Source organism: Mauremys reevesii, linkage group 12 (assembly GCF_016161935.1).
Source record: "Mauremys reevesii isolate NIE-2019 linkage group 12, ASM1616193v1, whole genome shotgun sequence".
NCBI classification, from domain to species: domain Eukaryota; kingdom Metazoa; phylum Chordata; order Testudines; family Geoemydidae; genus Mauremys; species Mauremys reevesii.
Window position 1 is genome coordinate 51,718,896 of NC_052634.1, and position 20,109 is coordinate 51,739,004.

Below are 20,109 nucleotides of genomic sequence, written 5' to 3' on the forward strand. Positions count from 1 at the left end.
AACGTTCTGTGGGAAGGAACCGAACAGAGCACCGGGGCTGTGGTACAGCGCTCGCATACACTTTCTTTGGTCTGTTTTGCTGGAAGAGTTAGCAGAGCGAGATTGTTAGTCACAGGTGAGTGGGTGGGTTTATGCAAATACTGGACTCTTGGACAGGAGCAGGGGCAGGGGATCAACACGACTTCTGTGGCACATGCACCACCTCTGCAACTAACGTCTGCTACCTCACTCCTAACAACACACCTTTTAGCTCTCAGGACCAAAATACACCGTGAAAGAGATCTAAGATCTAACGGCATAAGCTTAGGGTGAGCAACTGCAGCACTCACAACAATTTGAAGAGATTCAAAACCGCCTCTGCCTCTGTCTTTCCACACCAGGGACAGCAGAAAGGACATCAGCAGCACCTGCGAGACCAACAAACATCCATTTCTACCTCCCTCCACGCGCTGCCGTTAGGAACCCCTACCCCTTAATGGTGAGTACTTTTCAGGCGAGGGTGACGCTCTCAGGCCTCAAAGGCCAGGTACAGTTACTCTGTCCTTGATCCAAAACCAACAGGAAAATACACTGGATTACTCCTGCCCCAATAACAAAGACACTGGGGATCCGCAGCAGCTGAAATGACCGTTTGGACAAGCACTCCCATCATGCAATCCGGGGTGGGTGTAACCATGCAAATGACATCAGCCCCAAAGGCCTTGACGACAGATCACCAACAGATGGCAGGGTAGACTTCATACTGACCCTGCTTCAACTAGATTGTGGCAAAGATTCCAAAACACCGACCGTTAAAACTCACCTAACGCGGGTCAATCCATCCTCATCGTCGTAACCGCTCGTTATACTCCACACCCGAACGTAGCCCTCATATGGACAACATGCCCTCCTAACTCAGTGTCTGTACGTTAACCTTTTACCCCCCCTCAGGGCTATTGCAGATTATGTATTCCTTACGCCACCCCATTTTAAACCGAACTTTGCACCCCTTGGGTAAGCTGTACGTTGTTCCCTGAGCACCAGAAACTTCTCGCCAAAACTCTGTACCGTACACTTTTTTTCTTTGAACCTCATCTTAATAAAATGCTGACTTTTGTTCGAGATCCGGCTCCTCTTCCTTTGCAAGGCGTGTGCGTTCGCTCCAGCGTTTTAGTCTGCTAATACGGCGGGGCGATTGAGCCAGAGGTGCTTGCCTGCTGCAGACACGGATCAAGGCTGACCCTCGTCCCCACAAGCGTAACTGAAAACAGTTTAAGAAGTGCTCCCGTCTCTGGCACTCAGCTACCCAGCTCCCAATGGGGTCCAAACCCCAAATAGATCCTTTTACCCTGTAGAAGCTAGCTGTAAAATCCTGTGACCAGGGCAGCTGCCTGGCAGCCAGCGCATCTGCCTGCCAGAGCGAGGGCATGTAAGGCACTAATCCGGATAGTGGCAGCTAGGTGACAGGGGGAGAGTGTGAAGAAGCAGCAGAGTGGCGCAGCGGGAGCGTGCTGGGCCCATAACCCAGAGGTCGATGGATCGAAACCATCCTCTGCTACGCGTGCGCTTGTTTCTTTTCCCTCTGGGCCTTCAAGCGAGCCGGTGACCAGCAGAGCCCCAAGAGCCTAGGCCATGAGGCAAGAGGTGGCTGAGGCAAAGCGGCGGCCTGCCAGGGAGCTCCCTGGGCTGAAGGCAAGAGGCAGGCCTGGGCGTGGCGAGGGCCTCCTGTCCCGGAATGAGGCTGCAGTGCTTCCTGGTCCCCTTTTCCCACCCACACCGGCAGGCGGCTGCTGCGGGAGAACACGAGGGAGGCTCTGGGGGCGCTAGGCAGCGCTGTGTGTGTGGCTGTCAGGGGAAAGAGCCGAGGCTCCCGACTCGACCTGCCATTGACTCGCGTGGCTCTGCGCGCCGTCAGCCGGGGCGGGGTGGGCCAGGCCGCGGACGTGACTCAGGCTTGGGCCGCATGGCCGTGCTTTCCTGATGAGGCATGAGGCAGGCCAAGAGCTTTGCACAGCGTACAGGGAAGTGGGAGGGAGGTGTCTTTGAGCCGGCCTGTCTCCTCCGCTTCTCCCTTGCCGCTTGGGCGGAGGCGGGAAGGGAGCGAAATGTTCCCGGCTGAAGGTTTTTGTGCTCGGCTTTGAGGATTAAGCCTGAGCCTCCGGCACGGCTGCTGGCAGATGGGTTTCTGAATGGCATCCAGCCTGCTCTTTGGACCACCAGCTGAAAGCTCTGAGGCCAAGAGGTAGCAAAATGGGACCTTTGAGGCTCCCCATACAGGCCTCGGGAAAGCAAGGCAGTAGCAGGGGCTTAGCGCCGTCCTGGGTGGGCTCGAACCACCATCCTTTCGGTTAACAGCCGAACGCGCTGACCCATTGCGCCACAGAGACATGGAGGGCAAGGCTGTATTGAGCACAAAAGCCGGGAATCAGCTCAGGGTACGGTATAGCACATGCCTACAGTGGTTAGCCAAGCAAAAGCAAGGAACTGGATTGCTATGGAAGGAAAGTTCTCTGGGAAGGAACCGAAAAGAGCACCAGGGCTGTGGTACAGCGCTCGCATACACTTTCTTTGGTCTGTTTTGCTGGAAGAGTTAGCAGAGCGAGATTGTTAGTCACAGGTGAGTGGGTGGGTTTATGCAAATACTGGACTCTTGGACAGGAGCAGGGGCGGGGGGGATCAACACGACTTCTGTGGCACATGCACCACCTCTGCAACTAACGTCTGCTACCTCACTCCCTAACAACACACCTTTTAGCTCTCAGGACCAAAATACACCGTGAAAGAGATCTAAGATCTAACGGCATAAGCTTAGGGTGAGCAACTGCAGCACTCACAACAATTTGAAGAGATTCAAAACCGCCTCTGCCTCTGTCTTTCCACACCAGGGACAGCAGAAAGGACATCAGCAGCACCTGCGAGAGACCAACAAACATCCATTTCTACCTCCCTCCACGCGCTGCCGTTAGGAACCCATACCCCTTAATGGTGAGTACTTTTCAGGCGAGGGTGACGCTCTCAGGCCTCAAAGGCCAGGTACAGTTACTCTGTCCTTGATCCAAAACCAACAGGAAAATACACTGGATTACTCCTGCCCCAATAACAAAGACACTGGGGATCCCGCAGCAGCTGAAATGACCGTTTGGACAAGCACTCCCATCATGCAATCCGGGGTGGGTGTAACCATGCAAATGACATCAGCCCCAAAAGGCCTTGACGACAGATCACCAACAGATGGCAGGGTAGACTTCATACTGACCCTGCTTCAACTAGATTGTGGCAAAGATTCCAAAACACGAGCGTTAAAACTCACCTAACGCGGGTCAATCCATCCTCATCGTCGTAACCGCTCGTTATACTCCACACCCGAACGTAGCCCTCATATGGACAACATGCCCTCCTAACTCAGTGTCTGTACGTTAACCTTTTACCCCCCCTCAGGGCTATTGCAGATTATGTATTCCTTACGCCACCCCATTTTAAACCGAACTTTGCACCCCTTGGGTAAGCTGTACGTTGTTCCCTGAGCACCAGAAACTTCTACGCCAAAACTCTGTACCGTACACTTTTTTTTTCTTTGAACCTCATCTTAATAAAATGCTGACTTTTGTTCGAGATCGGCTCCTCTTCCTTTGCAAGGCGTGTGCGTTCGCTCCAGCGTTTTAGTCTGCTAATACGGCGGGGCGATTGAGCCAGAGGTGCTTGCCTGCAGACACGGATCCAAGGCTGACCCTCGTCCCCACAAGCGTAACTGAAAACAGTTTAGAAGTGCTCCCGTCTCTGGCACTCAGCTACCCAGCTCCCAAAGGGGTCCAAACCCCAACTCGATCCTACTACCCTGGAGAAGCTAGCTGTAAAATCCTGTGACCAGGGCAGCTGCCTAGCAGCCAGCGCATCTGCCTGCCAGAGCGAGGGCATGTAAGGCACTAATCCGGATAGTGGCAGCTAGGTGACAGGGGGAGAGTGTGAAGAAGCAGCAGAGTGGCGCAGCGGGAGCGTGCTGGGCCCATAACCCAGAGGTCGATGGATCGAAACCATCCTCTGCTACGCGTGCGCTTGTTTCTTTTCCCTCTGGGCCTTCAAGCGAGCCGGTGACCAGCAGAGCCCCAAGAGCCTAGGCCATGAGGCAAGAGGTGGCTGAGGCAAAGCGGCGGCCTGCCAGGAGCTCCCTGGCACCTCTGGCTGCCTGGGCTGAAGGCAAGAGGCAGGCCTGGGCGTGGCGAGGGCCTCCTGTCCCGGAATGAGGCTGCAGTGCTTCCTGGTCCCCTTTTCCCACCCACACCGGCAGGCGGCTGCTGCGGGAGAACACGAGGAGGCTCTGGGGCGCTAGGCAGCGCTGTGTGTGTGGCTGTCAGGGAAAGAGCCGAGGCTCCCGACTCGACCTGCCATTGACTCGCGTGGCTCTGCGCGCGCCGTCAGCCGGGGCGGGGTGGGCCAGGCCGCGGACGTGACTCAGGCTTGGGCCGCATGGCCGTGCTTTCCTGATGAGGCATGAGGCAGGCCAAGAGCTTTGCACAGCGTACAGGGAAGTGGGAGGGAGGTGTCTTTGAGCCGGCCTGTCTCCTCCGCTTCTCCCTTGCCGCTTGGGCGGAGGCGGGAAGGGAGCGAAATGTTCCCGGCTGAAAGTTTTTGTGCTCGGCTTTGAGGATTAAGCCTGAGCCTCCGGCACGGCTGCTGGCAGATGGGTTTCTGAATGGCATCCAGCCTGCTCTTTGGACCACCAGCTGAAAGCTCTGAGGCCAAGAGGTAGCAAAATGGGACCTTTGAGGCTCCCCATACAGGCCTCGGGAAAGCAAGGCAGTAGCAGGGGCTTAGCGCCGTCCTGGGTGGGCTCGAACCACCATCCTTTCGGTTAACAGCCGAGCGCTGACCCATTGCGCCACAGAGACATGGAGAGGGCAAGGCTGTATTGAGCACAAAAGCCGGGAATCAGCTCAGGGTACGGTATAGCACATGCCTACAGTGGTTAGCCAAGCAAAAGCAAGGAACTGGATTGCTATGGAAGGAAAGTTCTGTGGGAAGGAACCGAAAGAGCACCGGGGCTGTGGTACAGCTCGCATACACTTTCTTTGGTCTGTTTTGCTGGAAGAGTTAGCAGAGCGAGATTGTTAGTCACAGGTGAGTGGGTGGGTTTATGCAAATACTGGACTCTTGGACAGGAGCAGGGGCGGGGGGATCAACACGACTTCTGTGGCACATGCACCACCTCTGCAACTAACGTCTGCTACCTCACTCCCTAACAACACACCTTTTAGCTCTCAGGACCAAAATACACCGTGAAAGAGATCTAAGATCTAACGGCATAAGCTTAGGGTGAGCAACTGCAGCACTCACAACAATTTGAAGAGATTCAAAACCGCCTCTGCCTCTGTCTTTCCACACCAGGGACAGCAGAAAGGACATCAGCAGCACCTGCGAGAGACCAACAAACATCCATTTCTACCTCCCTCCACGCGCTGCCGTTAGGAACCCCTACCCCTTAATGGTGAGTACTTTTCAGGCGAGGGTGACGCTCTCAGGCCTCAAAGGCCAGGTACAGTTACTCTGTCCTTGATCCAAAACCAACAGGAAAATACACTGGATTACTCCTGCCCCAATAACAAAGACACTGGGGATCCGCAGCAGCTGAAATGACCGTTTGGACAAGCACTCCCATCATGCAATCCGGGGTGGGTGTAACCATGCAAATGACATCAGCCCCAAAAGGCCTTGACGACAGATCACCAACAGATGGCAGGGTAGACTTCATACTGACCCTGCTTCAACTAGATTGTGGCAAAGATTCCAAAACACGAACGTTAAAACTCACCTACGCGGGTCAATCCATCCTCATCGTCGTAACCGCTCGTTATACTCCACACCCGAACGTAGCCCTCATATGGACAACATGCCCTCCTAACTCAGTGTCTGTACGTTAACCTTTTACCCCCCCTCAGGGCTATTGCAGATTATGTATTCCTTACGCCACCCCATTTTAAACCGAACTTTGCACCCCTTGGGTAAGCTGTACGTTGTTCCCTGAGCACCAGAAACTTCTACGCCAAAACTCTGTACCGTACACTTTTTTTCTTTGAACCTCATCTTAATAAAATGCTGACTTTTGTTCGAGATCGGCTCCTCTTCCTTTGCAAGGCGTGTGCGTTCGCTCCAGCGTTTTAGTCTGCTAATACGGCGGGGCGATTGAGCCAGAGGTGCTTGCCTGCTGCAGACACGGATCCAAGGCTGACCCTCGTCCCCACAAGCGTAACTGAAAACAGTTTAAGAAGTGCTCCCGTCTCTGGCACTCAGCTACCCAGCTCCCAATGGGGTCCAAACCCCAAATAGATCCTTTTACCCTGTAGAAGCTAGCTGTAAAATCCTGTGACCAGGGCAGCTGCCTGGCCAGCGCATCTGCCTGCCAGAGCGAGGGCATGTAAGGCACTAATCCGGATAGTGGCAGCTAGGTGACAGGGAGAGTGTGAAGAAGCAGCAGAGTGGCGCAGCGGGGCGTGCTGGGCCCATAACCCAGAGGTCGATGGATCGAAACCATCCTCTGCTACGCGTGCGCTTGTTTCTTTTCCTCTGGGCCTTCAAGCGAGCCGGTGACCAGCAGAGCCCCAAGAGCCTAGGCCATGAGGCAAGAGGTGGCTGAGGCAAGCGGCGGCCTGCCAGGAGCTCCCTGGCACCTCTGGCTGCCTGGGCTGAAGGCAAGAGGCAGGCCTGGGCGTGGCGAGGGCCTCCTGTCCCGGAATGAGGCTGCAGTGCTTCCTGGTCCCCTTTTCCCACCCACACCGGCAGGCGGCTGCTGCGGGAGAACACGAGGGAGGCTCTGGGGGCGCTAGGCAGCGCTGTGTGTGTGGCTGTCAGGGGAAAGAGCCGAGGCTCCCGACTCGACCTGCCATTGACTCGCGTGGCTCTGCGGCGCCCGTCAGCCGGGCGGGGTGGGCCAGGCAGCGGGCGTGACTCAGGCTTGGGCCGCATGGCCGTGCTTTCCTGATGAGGCATGAGGCAGGCCAAGAGCTTTGCACAGCGTACAGGGAAGTGGGAGGAGGTGTCTTTGAGCCGGCCTGTCTCCTCCGCTTCTCCCTTGCCGCTTGGGCGGAGGCGGGAAGAGGCGAAATGTTCCCGGCTGAAAGTTTTTGTGCTCGGCTTTGAGGATTAAGCCTGAGCCTCCGGCACGGCTGCTGGCAGATGGGTTTCTGAATGGCATCCAGCCTGCTCTTTGGACCACCAGCTGAAAGCTCTGAGGCCAAGAGGTAGCAAAATGGGACCTTTGAGGCTCCCCATACAGGCCTCGGGAAAGCAAGGCAGTAGCAGGGGCTTAGCGCCGTCCTGGGTGGGCTCGAACCACCATCCTTTCGGTTAACAGCCGAGCGCTGACCCATTGCGCCACAGAGACATGGAGGGCAAGGCTGTATTGAGCACAAAGCCGGGAATCAGCTCAGGGTACGGTATAGCACATGCCTACAGTGGTTAGCCAAGCAAAAGCAAGGAACTGGATTGCTATGGAAGGAAAGTTCTGTGGGAAGGAACCGAAAAGAGCACCGGGGCTGTGGTACAGCGCTCGCATACACTTTCTTTGGTCTGTTTTGCTGGAAGAGTTAGCAGAGCGAGATTGTTAGTCACAGGTGAGTGGGTGGGTTTATGCAAATACTGGACTCTTGGACAGGAGCAGGGGCGGGGGGGATCAACACGACTTCTGTGGCACATGCACCACCTCTGCAACTAACGTCTGCTACCTCACTCCCTAACAACACACCTTTTAGCTCTCAGGACCAAAATACACCGTGAAAGAGATCTAAGATCTAACGGCATAAGCTTAGGGTGAGCAACTGCAGCACTCACAACAATTTGAAGAGATTCAAAACCGCCTCTGCCTCTGTCTTTCCACACCAGGGACAGCAGAAAGGACATCAGCAGCACCTGCAAGAGACCAACAAACATCCATTTCTACCTCCCTCCACGCGCTGCCGTTAGGAACCCCTACCCCTTAATGGTGAGTACTTTTCAGGCGAGGGTGACGCTCTCAGGCCTCAAAGGCCAGGTACAGTTACTCTGTCCTTGATCCAAAACCAACAGGAAAATACACTGGATTACTCCTGCCCCAATAACAAAGACACTGGGGATCCGCAGCAGCTGAAATGACCGTTTGGACAAGCACTCCCATCATGCAATCCGGGGTGGGTGTAACCATGCAAATGACATCAGCCCCAAAAGGCCTTGACGACAGATCACCAACAGATGGCAGGGTAGACTTCATACTGACCCTGCTTCAACTAGATTGTGGCAAAGATTCCAAAACACGAGCGTTAAAACTCACCTAACGCGGGTCAATCCATCCTCATCGTCGTAACCGCTCGTTATACTCCACACCCGAACGTAGCCCTCATATGGACAACATGCCCTCCTAACTCAGTGTCTGTACGTTAACCTTTTACCCCCCCTCAGGGCTATTGCAGATTATGTATTCCTTACGCCACCCCATTTTAAACCGAACTTTGCACCCCTTGGGTAAGCTGTACGTTGTTCCCTGAGCACCAGAAACTTCTACGCCAAAACTCTGTACCGTACACTTTTTTTTTCTTTGAACCTCATCTTAATAAAATGCTGACTTTTGTTCGAGATCCGGCTCCTCTTCCTTTGCAAGGCGTGTGCGTTCGCTCCGCGTTTTAGTCTGCTAATACGGCGGGGCGATTGAGCCAGAGGTGCTTGCCTGCTGCAGACACGGATCCAAGGCTGACCCTCGTCCCCACAAGCGTAACTGAAAACAGTTTAAGAAGTGCTCCCGTCTCTGGCACTCAGCTACCCAGCTCCCAATGGGGTCCAAACCCCAAATAGATCCTTTTACCCTGTAGAAGCTAGCTGTAAAATCCTGTGACCAGGGCAGCTGCCTGGCAGCCAGCGCATCTGCCTGCCAGAGCGAGGGCATGTAAGGCACTAATCCGGATAGTGGCAGCTAGGTGACAGGGGAGAGTGTGAAGAAGCAGCAGAGTGGCGCAGCGGGGCGTGCTGGGCCCATAACCCAGAGGTCGATGGATCGAAACCATCCTCTGCTACGCGTGCGCTTGTTTCTTTTCCCTCTGGGCCTTCAAGCGAGCCGGTGACCAGCAGAGCCCCAGAGCCTAGGCCATGAGGCAAGAGGTGGCTGAGGCAAGCGGCGGCCTGCCAGGAGCTCCTGGCACCTCTGGCTGCCTGGGCTGAAGGCAAGAGGCAGGCCTGGGCGTGGCGAGGGCCTCCTGTCCCGGAATGAGGCTGCAGTGCTTCCTGGTCCCCTTTTCCCACCCACACCGGCAGGCGGCTGCTGCGGGAGAACACGAGGAGGCTCTGGGGCGCTAGGCAGCGCTGTGTGTGTGGCTGTCAGGAAAGAGCCGAGGCTCCCGACTCGACCTGCCATTGACTCGCGTGGCTCTGCGCGCCCGTCAGCCGGGCGGGGTGGGCCAGGCAGCGGGCGTGACTCAGGCTTGGGCCGCATGGCCGTGCTTTCCTGATGAGGCATGAGGCAGGCCAGAGCTTTGCACAGCGTACAGGGAAGTGGGAGGAGGTGTCTTTGAGCCGGCCTGTCTCCTCCGCTTCTCCCTTGCCGCAGGCGGAGGCGGGAAGGGCGAAATGTTCGGCTGAAAGTTTTTGTGCTCGGCTTTGAGGATTAAGCCTGAGCCTCCGGCACGGCTGCTGGCAGATGGGTTTCTGAATGGCATCCAGCCTGCTCTTTGGACCACCAGCTGAAAGCTCTGAGGCCAAGAGGTAGCAAAATGGGACCTTTGAGGCTCCCCATACAGGCCTCAGGAAAGCAAGGCAGTAGCAGGGGCTTAGCGCCGTCCCTGGGTGGGCTCGAACCACCATCCTTTCGGTTAACAGCCGAGCAGCTGACCCATTGCGCCACAGAGACATGGAGGGCAAGGCTGTATTGAGCACAAAAGCCGGGAATCAGCTCAGGGTACGGTATAGCACATGCCTACAGTGGTTAGCCAAGCAAAAGCAAGGAACTGGATTGCTATGGAAGGAAAGTTCTGTGGGAAGGAACCGAAAAGAGCACCGGGGCTGTGGTACAGCGCTCGCATACACTTTCTTTGGTCTGTTTTGCTGGAAGAGTTAGCAGAGCGAGATTGTTAGTCACAGGTGAGTGGGTGGGTTTATGCAAATACTGGACTCTTGGACAGGAGCAGGGGCGGGGATCAACACGACTTCTGTGGCACATGCACCACCTCTGCAACTAACGTCTGCTACCTCACTCCTAACAACACACCTCTTAGCTCTCAGGACCAAAATACACCGTGAAAGAGATCTAAGATCTAACGGCATAAGCTTAGGGTGAGCAACTGCAGCACTCACAACAATTTGAAGAGATTCAAAACCGCCTCTGCCTCTGTCTTTCCACACCAGGGACAGCAGAAAGGACATCAGCAGCACCTGCAGAGACCAACAAACATCCATTTCTACCTCCCTCCACCCGCTGCCGTTAGGAACCCATACCCCTTAATGGTGAGTACTTTTCAGGCGAGGGTGACGCTCTCAGGCCTCAAAGGCCAGGTACAGTTACTCTGTCCTTGATCCAAAACCAACAGGAAAATACACTGGATTACTCCTGCCCCAATAACAAAGACACTGGGGATCCGCAGCAGCTGAAATGACCGTTTGGACAAGCACTCCCATCATGCAATCCGGGGTGGGTGTAACCATGCAAATGACATCAGCCCCAAAAGGCCTTGACGACAGATCACCAACAGATGGCAGGGTAGACTTCATACTGACCCTGCTTCAACTAGATTGTGGCAAAGATTCCAAAACACCGAACGTTAAAACTCACCTAACGCGGGTCAATCCATCCTCATCGTCGTAACCGCTCGTTATACTCCACACCCGAACGTAGCCCTCATATGGACAACATGCCCTCCTAACTCAGTGTCTGTACGTTAACCTTTTACCCCCCCTCAGGGCTATTGCAGATTATGTATTCCTTACGCCACCCCATTTTAAACCGAACTTTGCACCCCTTGGGTAAGCTGTACGTTGTTCCCTGAGCACCAGAAACTTCTACGCCAAAACTCTGTACCGTACACTTTTTTTTTTCTTTGAACCTCATCTTAATAAAATGCTGACTTTTGTTCGAGATCGGCTCCTCTTCCTTTGCAAGGCGTGTGCGTTCGCTCCGCGTTTTAGTCTGCTAATACGGCGGGGCGATTGAGCCAGAGGTGCTTGCCTGCTGCAGACACGGATCCAAGGCTGACCCTCGTCCCCACAAGCGTAACTGAAAACAGTTTAAGAAGTGCTCCCGTCTCTGGCACTCAGCTACCCAGCTCCCAATGGGGTCCAAACCCCAAATAGATCCTTTTACCCTGTAGAAGCTAGCTGTAAAATCCTGTGACCAGGGCAGCTGCCTGGCAGCCAGCGCATCTGCCTGCCAGAGCGAGGGCATGTAAGGCACTAATCCGGATAGTGGCAGCTAGGTGACAGGGAGAGTGTGAAGAAGCAGCAGAGTGGCGCAGCGGGAGCGTGCTGGGCCCATAACCCAGAGGTCGATGGATCGAAACCATCCTCTGCTACGCGTGCGCTTGTTTCTTTTCCTCTGGGCCTTCAAGCGAGCCGGTGACCAGCAGAGCCCCAAGAGCCTAGGCCATGAGGCAAGAGGTGGCTGAGGCAAAGCGGCGGCCTGCCAGGGAGCTCCTGGCACCTCTGGCTGCCTGGGCTGAAGGCAAGAGGCAGGCCTGGGCGTGGCGAGGGCCTCCTGTCCCGGAATGAGGCTGCAGTGCTTCCTGGTCCCCTTTTCCCACCCACACCGGCAGGCGGCTGCTGCGGGGAGAACACGAGGAGGCTCTGGGGCGCTAGGCAGCGCTGTGTGTGTGGCTGTCAGGGAAAGAGCCGAGGCTCCCGACTCGACCTGCCATTGACTCGCGTGGCTCTGCGCGCCCGTCAGCCGGGCGGGGTGGGCCAGGCAGCGGACGTGACTCAGGCTTGGGCCGCATGGCGTGCTTTCCTGATGAGGCATGAGGCAGGCCAAGAGCTTTGCACAGCGTACAGGAAGTGGGAGGAGGTGTCTTTGAGCCGGCCTGTCTCCTCCGCTTCTCCCTTGCCGCTTGGGCGGAGGCGGGAAGGAGCGAAATGTTCCCGGCTGAAAGTTTTGTGCTCGGCTTTGAGGATTAAGCCTGAGCCTCCGGCACGGCTGCTGGCAGATGGGTTTCTGAATGGCATCCAGCCTGCTCTTTGGACCACCAGCTGAAAGCTCTGAGGCCAAGAGGTAGCAAAATGGGACCTTTGAGGCTCCCCATACAGGCCTCAGGAAAGCAAGGCAGTAGCAGGGGCTTAGCGCCGTCCTGGGTGGGCTCGAACCACCATCCTTTCGGTTAACAGCCGAGCGCTGACCCATTGCGCCACAGAGACATGGAGGGGCAAGGCTGTATTGAGCACAAAATCCGGGAATCAGCTCAGGGTACGGTATAGCACATGCCTACAGTGGTTAGCCAAGCAAAAGCAAGGAACTGGATTGCTATGGAAGGAAAGTTCTGTGGGAAGGAACCGAAAAGAGCACCGGGGCTGTGGTACAGCGCTCGCATACACTTTCTTTGGTCTGTTTTGCTGGAAGAGTTAGCAGAGCGAGATTGTTAGTCACAGGTGAGTGGGTGGGTTTATGCAAATACTGGACTCTTGGACAGGAGCAGGGGCGGGGGGGATCAACACGACTTCTGTGGCACATGCACCACCTCTGCAACTAACGTCTGCTACCTCACTCCTAACAACACACCTTTTAGCTCTCAGGACCAAAATACACCGTGAAAGAGATCTAAGATCTAACGGCATAAGCTTAGGGTGAGCAACTGCAGCACTCACAACAATTTGAAGAGATTCAAAACCGCCTCTGCCTCTGTCTTTCCACACCAGGGACAGCAGAAAGGACATCAGCAGCACCTGCAAGAGACCAACAAACATCCATTTCTACCTCCCTCCACGCGCTGCCGTTAGGAACCCATACCCCTTAATGGTGAGTACTTTTCAGGCGAGGGTGACGCTCTCAGGCCTCAAAGGCCAGGTACAGTTACTCTGTCCTTGATCCAAAACCAACAGGAAAATACACTGGATTACTCCTGCCCCAATAACAAAGACACTGGGGATCCGCAGCAGCTGAAATGACCGTTTGGACAAGCACTCCCATCATGCAATCCGGGGTGGGTGTAACCATGCAAATGACATCAGCCCCAAAAGGCCTTGACGACAGATCACCAACAGATGGCAGGGTAGACTTCATACTGACCCTGCTTCAACTAGATTGTGGCAAAGATTCCAAAACACCGAACGTTAAAACTCACCTAACGCGGGTCAATCCATCCTCATCGTCGTAACCGCTCGTTATACTCCACACCCGAACGTAGCCCTCATATGGACAACATGCCCTCCTAACTCAGTGTCTGTACGTTAACCTTTTACCCCCCCTCAGGGCTATTGCAGATTATGTATTCCTTACGCCACCCCATTTTAAACCGAACTTTGCACCCCTTGGGTAAGCTGTACGTTGTTCCTGAGCACCAGAAACTTCGCCAAAACTCTGTACCGTACACTTTTTTTCTTTGAACCTCATCTTAATAAAATGCTGACTTTTGTTCGAGATCGGCTCCTCTTCCTTTGCAAGGCGTGTGCGTTCGCTCCGCGTTTTAGTCTGCTAATACGGCGGGGCGATTGAGCCAGAGGTGCTTGCCTGCTGCAGACACGGATCCAAGGCTGACCCTCGTCCCCACAAGCGTAACTGAAAACAGTTTAAGAAGTGCTCCCGTCTCTGGCACTCAGCTACCCAGCTCCCAATGGGGTCCAAACCCCAAATAGATCCTTTTACCCTGTAGAAGCTAGCTGTAAAATCCTGTGACCAGGGCAGCTGCCTGGCAGCCAGCGCATCTGCCTGCCAGAGCGAGGGCATGTAAGGCACTAATCCGGATAGTGGCAGCTAGGTGACAGGGGAGAGTGTGAAGAAGCAGCAGAGTGGCGCAGCGGGGCGTGCTGGGCCCATAACCCAGAGGTCGATGGATCGAAACCCTCCTCTGCTACGCGTGCGCTTGTTTCTTTTCCCTCTGGGCCTTCACGCGAGCCGGAGACCAGCAGAGCCCCAAGAGCCTAGGCCATGCGGCACGAGGTGGCTGAGGCAAGCGGCGGCCTGCCAGGAGCTCCTGGCACCTCTGGCTGCCTGGGCTGAAGGCAAGAGGCAGGCCTGGGCGTGGCGAGGGCCTCCTGTCCCGGAATGAGGCTGCAGTGCTTCCTGGTCCCCTTTTCCCACCCACACCGGCAGGCGGCTGCTGCGGGAGAACACGAGGGAGGCTCTGGGGGCGCTAGGCAGCGCTGTGTGTGTGGCTGTCAGGGAAAGAGCCGAGGCTCCCGACTCGACCTGCCATTGACTCGCGTGGCTCTGCGCGCCGTCAGCCGGGCGGGGTGGGCCAGGCCGCGGGCGTGACTCAGGCTTGGGCGCATGGCCGTGCTTTCCTGCTGAGGCATGAGGCAGGCCAAGAGCTTTGCACAGCGTACAGGGAAGTGGGAGGGAGGTGTCTTTGAGCCGGCCTGTCTCCTCCGCTTCTCCCTTGCCGCTTGGGCGGAGGCGGGAAGGGAGCGAAAGGTTCCCGGCTGAAAGTTTTGTGCTCGGCTTTGAGGATTAAGCCTGAGCCTCCGGCACGGCTGCTGGCAGATGGGTTTCTGAATGGCATCCAGCCTGCTCTTTGGACCACCAGCTGAAAGCTCTGAGGCCAAGAGGTAGCAAAATGGGACCTTTGAGGCTCCCCATACAGGCCTCGGGAAAGCAAGGCAGTAGCAGGGGCTTAGCGCCGTCCTGGGTGGGCTCGAACCACCATCCTTTCGGTTAACAGCCGAGCAGCGCTGACCCATTGCGCCACAGAGACATGGAGGGGGCAAGGCTGTATTGAGCACAAAAGCCAGGAATCAGCTCAGGGTACGGTATAGCACATGCCTACAGTGGTTAGCCAAGCACAAGCAAGGAACTGGATTGCTCTGGAAGGAAAGTTCTGTGGGAAGGAACCGAAAGAGCACCGGGGCTGTGGTACAGCGCTCGCATACACTTTCTTTGGTCTGTTTTGCTGGAAGAGTTAGCAGAGCGAGATTGTTAGTCACAGGTGAGTGGGTGGGTTTATGCAAATACTGGACTCTTGGACAGGAGCAGGGGCGGGGGGGATCAACACGACTTCTGTGGCACATGCACCACCTCTGCAACTAACGTCTGCTACCTCACTCCTAACAACACACCTTTTAGCTCTCAGGACCAAAATACACCGTGAAAGAGATCTAAGATCTAACGGCATAAGCTTAGGGTGAGCAACTGCAGCACTCACAACAATTTGAAGAGATTCAAAACCGCCTCTGCCTCTGTCTTTCCACACCAGGGACAGCAGAAAGGACATCAGCAGCACCTGCGAGAGACCAACAAACATCCATTTCTACCTCCCTCCACGCGCTGCCGTTAGGAACCCATACCCCTTAATGGTGAGTACTTTTCAGGCGAGGTGACGCTCTCAGGCCTCAAAGGCCAGGTACAGTTACTCTGTCCTTGATCCAAAACCAACAGGAAAATACACTGGATTACTCCTGCCCCAATAACAAAGACACTGGGGATCCCGCAGCAGCTGAAATGACCGTTTGGACAAGCACTCCCATCATGCAATCCGGGGTGGGTGTAACCATGCAAATGACATCAGCCCCAAAGGCCTTGACGACAGATCACCAACAGATGGCAGGGTAGACTTCATACTGACCCTGCTTCAACTAGATTGTGGCAAAGATTCCAAAACACGAACGTTAAAACTCACCTAACGCGGGTCAATCCATCCTCATCGTCGTAACCGCTCGTTATACTCCACACCCGAACGTAGCCCTCATATGGACAACATGCCCTCCTAACTCAGTGTCTGTACGTTAACCTTTTACCCCCCCTCAGGGCTATTGCAGATTATGTATTCCTTACGCCACCCCATTTTAAACCGAACTTTGCACCCCTTGGGTAAGCTGTACGTTGTTCCCTGAGCACCAGAAACTTCTACGCCAAAACTCTGTACCGTACACTTTTTTTCTTTGAACCTCATCTTAATAAAATGCTGACTTTTGTTCGAGATCGGCTCCTCTTCCTTTGCAAGGCGTGTGCGTTCGCTCCAGCGTTTTAGTCTGCTAATACGGCGGGCGATTGAGCCAGAGGTGCTTGCCTGCTGCAGACACGGATCAAGGCTGACCCTCGTCCCCACAAGCGTAACTGAAAACAGTTTAAGAAGTGCTCCCGTCTCTGGCACTCAGCTACCCAGCTCCCAATGGGGTCCAAACCCCAAATAGATCCTTTTACCCTGTAGAAGCTAGCTGTAAAATCCTGTGACCAGGGCAGCTGCCTGGCAGCCAGCGCATCTGCCTGCCAGAGCGAGGGCATGTAAGGCACTAATCCGGATAGTGGCAGCTAGGTGACAGGGGAGAGTGTGAAGAAGCAGCAGAGTGGCGCAGCGGGGCGTGCTGGGCCCATAACCCAGAGGTCGATGGATCGAAACCATCCTCTGCTACGCGTGCGCTTGTTTCTTTTCCCTCTGGGCCTTCAAGCGAGCCGGTGACCAGCAGAGCCCCAAGAGCCTAGGCCATGAGGCAAGAGGTGGCTGAGGCAAGCGGCGGCCTGCCAGGAGCTCCCTGGCACCTCTGGCTGCCTGGGCTGAAGGCAAGAGGCAGGCCTGGGCGTGGCGAGGGCCTCCTGTCCCGGAATGAGGCTGCAGTGCTTCCTGGTCCCCTTTTCCCACCCACACCGGCAGGCGGCTGCTGCGGGAGAACACGAGGGAGGCTCTGGGGGCGCTAGGCAGCGCTGTGTGTGTGGCTGTCAGGGAAAGAGCCGAGGCTCCCGACTCGACCTGCCATTGACTCGCGTGGCTCTGCGCGCCGTCAGCCGGGCGGGGTGGGCCAGGCGCGGACGTGACTCAGGCTTGGGCCGCATGGCCGTGCTTTCCTGATGAGGCATGAGGCAGGCCAAGAGCTTTGCACAGCGTACAGGGAAGTGGGAGGGAGGTGTCTTTGAGCCGGCCTGTCTCCTCCGCTTCTCCCTTGCCGCTTGGGCGGAGGCGGGAAGGGAGCGAAATGTTCCCGGCTGAAAGTTTTTGTGCTCGGCTTTGAGGATTAAGCCTGAGCCTCCGGCACGGCTGCTGGCAGATGGGTTTCTGAATGGCATCCAGCCTGCTCTTTGGACCACCAGCTGAAAGCTCTGAGGCCAAGAGGTAGCAAAATGGGACCTTTGAGGCTCCCCATACAGGCCTCGGGAAAGCAAGGCAGTAGCAGGGGCTTAGCGCCGTCCTGGGTGGGCTCGAACCACCATCCTTTCGGTTAACAGCCGAGCGCTGACCCATTGCGCCACAGAGACATGGAGGGGCAAGGCTGTATTGAGCACAAAAGCCGGGAATCAGCTCAGGGTACGGTATAGCACATGCCTACAGTGGTTAGCCAAGCAAAAGCAAGGAACTGGATTGCTATGGAAGGAAAGTTCTGTGGGAAGGAACCGAAAAGAGCACCGGGGCTGTGGTACAGCGCTCGCATACACTTTCTTTGGTCTGTTTTGCTGGAAGAGTTAGCAGAGCGAGATTGTTAGTCACAGGTGAGTGGGTGGGTTTATGCAAATACTGGACTCTTGGACAGGAGCAGGGGCGGGGGGGATCAACACGACTTCTGTGGCACATGCACCACCTCTGCAACTAACGTCTGCTACCTCACTCCCTAACAACACACCTTTTAGCTCTCAGGACCAAAATACACCGTGAAAGAGATCTAAGATCTAACGGCATAAGCTTAGGGTGAGCAACTGCAGCACTCACAACAATTTGAAGAGATTCAAAACCGCCTCTGCCTCTGTCTTTCCACACCAGGGACAGCAGAAAGGACATCAGCAGCACCTGCGAGAGACCAACAAACATCCATTTCTACCTCCCTCCACGCACTGCCGTTAGGAACCCATACCCCTTAATGGTGAGTACTTTTCAGGCGAGGGTGACGCTCTCAGGCCTCAAAGGCCAGGTACAGTTACTCTGTCCTTGATCCAAAACCAACAGGAAAATACACTGGATTACTCCTGCCCCAATAACAAAGACACTGGGGATCCCGCAGCAGCTGAAATGACCGTTTGGACAAGCACTCCCATCATGCAATCCGGGGTGGGTGTAACCATGCAAATGACATCAGCCCCAAAAGGCCTTGACGACAGATCACCAACAGATGGCAGGGTAGACTTCATACTGACCCTGCTTCAACTAGATTGTGGCAAAGATTCCAAAACACCGAACGTTAAAACTCACCTAACGCGGGTCAATCCATCCTCATCGTCGTAACCGCTCGTTATACTCCACACCCGAACGTAGCCCTCATATGGACAACATGCCCTCCTAACTCAGTGTCTGTACGTTAACCTTTACCCCCCCTCAGGGCTATTGCAGATTATGTATTCCTTACGCCACCCCATTTTAAACCGAACTTTGCACCCCTTGGGTAAGCTGTACGTTGTTCCCTGAGCACCAGAAACTTCTACGCCAAAACTCTGTACCGTACACTTTTTTTCTTTGAACCTCATCTTAATAAAATGCTGACTTTTGTTCGAGATCGGCTCCTCTTCCTTTGCAAGGCGTGTGCGTTCGCTCCGCGTTTTAGTCTGCTAATACGGCGGGCGATTGAGCCAGAGGTGCTTGCCTGCTGCAGACACGGATCCAAGGCTGACCCTCGTCCCCCACAAGCGTAACTGAAAACAGTTTAAGAAGTGCTCCCGTCTCTGGCACTCAGCTACCCAGCTCCCAATGGGGTCCAAACCCCAAATAGATCCTTTTTACCCTGTAGAAGCTAGCTGTAAAATCCTGTGACCAGGGCAGCTGCCTGGCAGCCAGCGCATCTGCCTGCCAGAGCGAGGGCATGTAAGGCACTAATCCGGATAGTGGCAGCTAGGTGACAGGGAGAGTGTGAAGAAGCAGCAGAGTGGCGCAGCGGGAGCGTGCTGGGCCCATAACCCAGAGGTCGATGGATCGAAACCATCCTCTGCTACGCGTAAGCTTGTTTCTTTTCCCTCTGGGCCTTCAAGCGAGCCGGTGACCAGCAGAGCCCCAAGAGCCTAGGCCATGAGGCAAGAGGTGGCTGAGGCAAAGCGGCGGCCTGCCAGGGAGCTCCCTGGCACCTCTGGCTGCCTGGGCTGAAGGCAAGAGGCAGGCCTGGGCGTGGCGAGGGCCTCCTGTCCCGGAATGAGGCTGCAGTGCTTCCTGGTCCCCTTTTCCCACCCACACCGGCAGGCGGCTGCTGCGGGAGAACACGAGGGAGGCTCTGGGGGCGCTAGGCAGCGCTGTGTGTGTGGCTGTCAGGGGAAAGAGCCGAGGCTCCCGACTCGACCTGCCATTGACTCGCGTGGCTCTGCGCGCCGTCAGCCGGGGCGGGGTGGGCCAGGCCGCGGACGTGACTCAGGCTTGGGCCGCATGGCCGTGCTTTCCTGATGAGGCATGAGGCAGGCCAAGAGCTTTGCACAGCGTACAGGGAAGTGGGAGGGAGGTGTCTTTGAGCCGGCCTGTCTCCTCCGCTTCTCCCTTGCCGCTTGGGCGGAGGCGGGAAGGGAGCGAAATGTTCCCGGCTGAAAGTTTTTGTGCTCGGCTTTGAGGATTAAGCCTGAGCCTCCGGCACGGCTGCTGGCAGATGGGTTTCTGAATGGCATCCAGCCTGCTCTTTGGACCACCAGCTGAAAGCTCTGAGGCCAAGAGGTAGCAAAATGGGACCTTTGAGGCTCCCCATACAGGCCTCGGGAAAGCAAGGCAGTAGCAGGGGCTTAGCGCCGTCCCTGGGTGGGCTCGAACCACCACCCTTTCGGTTAACAGCCGAATGTGCTGACCCATTGCGCCACAGAGACATGGAGGGGGCAAGGCTGTATTGAGCACAAAAGCCGGGAATCAGCTCAGGGTATGGTATAGCACATGCCTACAGTGGTTAGCCAAGCAAAAGCAAGGAACTGGATTGCTATGGAAGGAAAGTTCTGTGGGAAGGAACCGAAAAGAGCACCGGGGCTGTGGTACAGCGCTCGCATACACTTTCTTTGGTCTGTTTTGCTGGAAGAGTTAGCAGAGCGAGATTGTTAGTCACAGGTGAGTGGGTGGGTTTATGCAAATACTGGACACTTGGACAGGAGCAGGGGCGGGGGGG

The 20,109-nt window shown here is 55.6% G+C and overlaps 6 non-coding genes across 6 annotated transcripts; 4 read left to right on the plus strand and 2 right to left on the minus strand.

Moving 5' to 3' along the window:
* The first annotated feature begins 1,465 nt into the window (after nt 1–1,465).
* On the plus strand, nt 1,466–1,537 carry TRNAM-CAU. Its single transcript has one exon. It is a non-coding gene; the product is annotated as a tRNA-Met (tRNA).
* A 756-nt stretch (nt 1,538–2,293) lies between these two features.
* TRNAN-GUU lies at nt 2,294–2,366 on the minus strand. The gene has a single exon. It is a non-coding gene; the product is annotated as a tRNA-Asn (tRNA).
* A 1,585-nt stretch (nt 2,367–3,951) lies between these two features.
* On the plus strand, nt 3,952–4,023 carry TRNAM-CAU. The gene has a single exon. It is a non-coding gene; the product is annotated as a tRNA-Met (tRNA).
* A 7,400-nt stretch (nt 4,024–11,423) lies between these two features.
* On the plus strand, nt 11,424–11,495 carry TRNAM-CAU. Its single transcript has one exon. It is a non-coding gene; the product is annotated as a tRNA-Met (tRNA).
* A 7,405-nt stretch (nt 11,496–18,900) lies between these two features.
* Nucleotides 18,901–18,972, plus strand: TRNAM-CAU. The gene has a single exon. It is a non-coding gene; the product is annotated as a tRNA-Met (tRNA).
* Nucleotides 18,973–19,745: 773 nt separating this feature from the next.
* On the minus strand, nt 19,746–19,819 carry TRNAN-GUU. Its single transcript has one exon. It is a non-coding gene; the product is annotated as a tRNA-Asn (tRNA).
* Between the last annotated feature and the right edge of the window lie 290 nt (nt 19,820–20,109).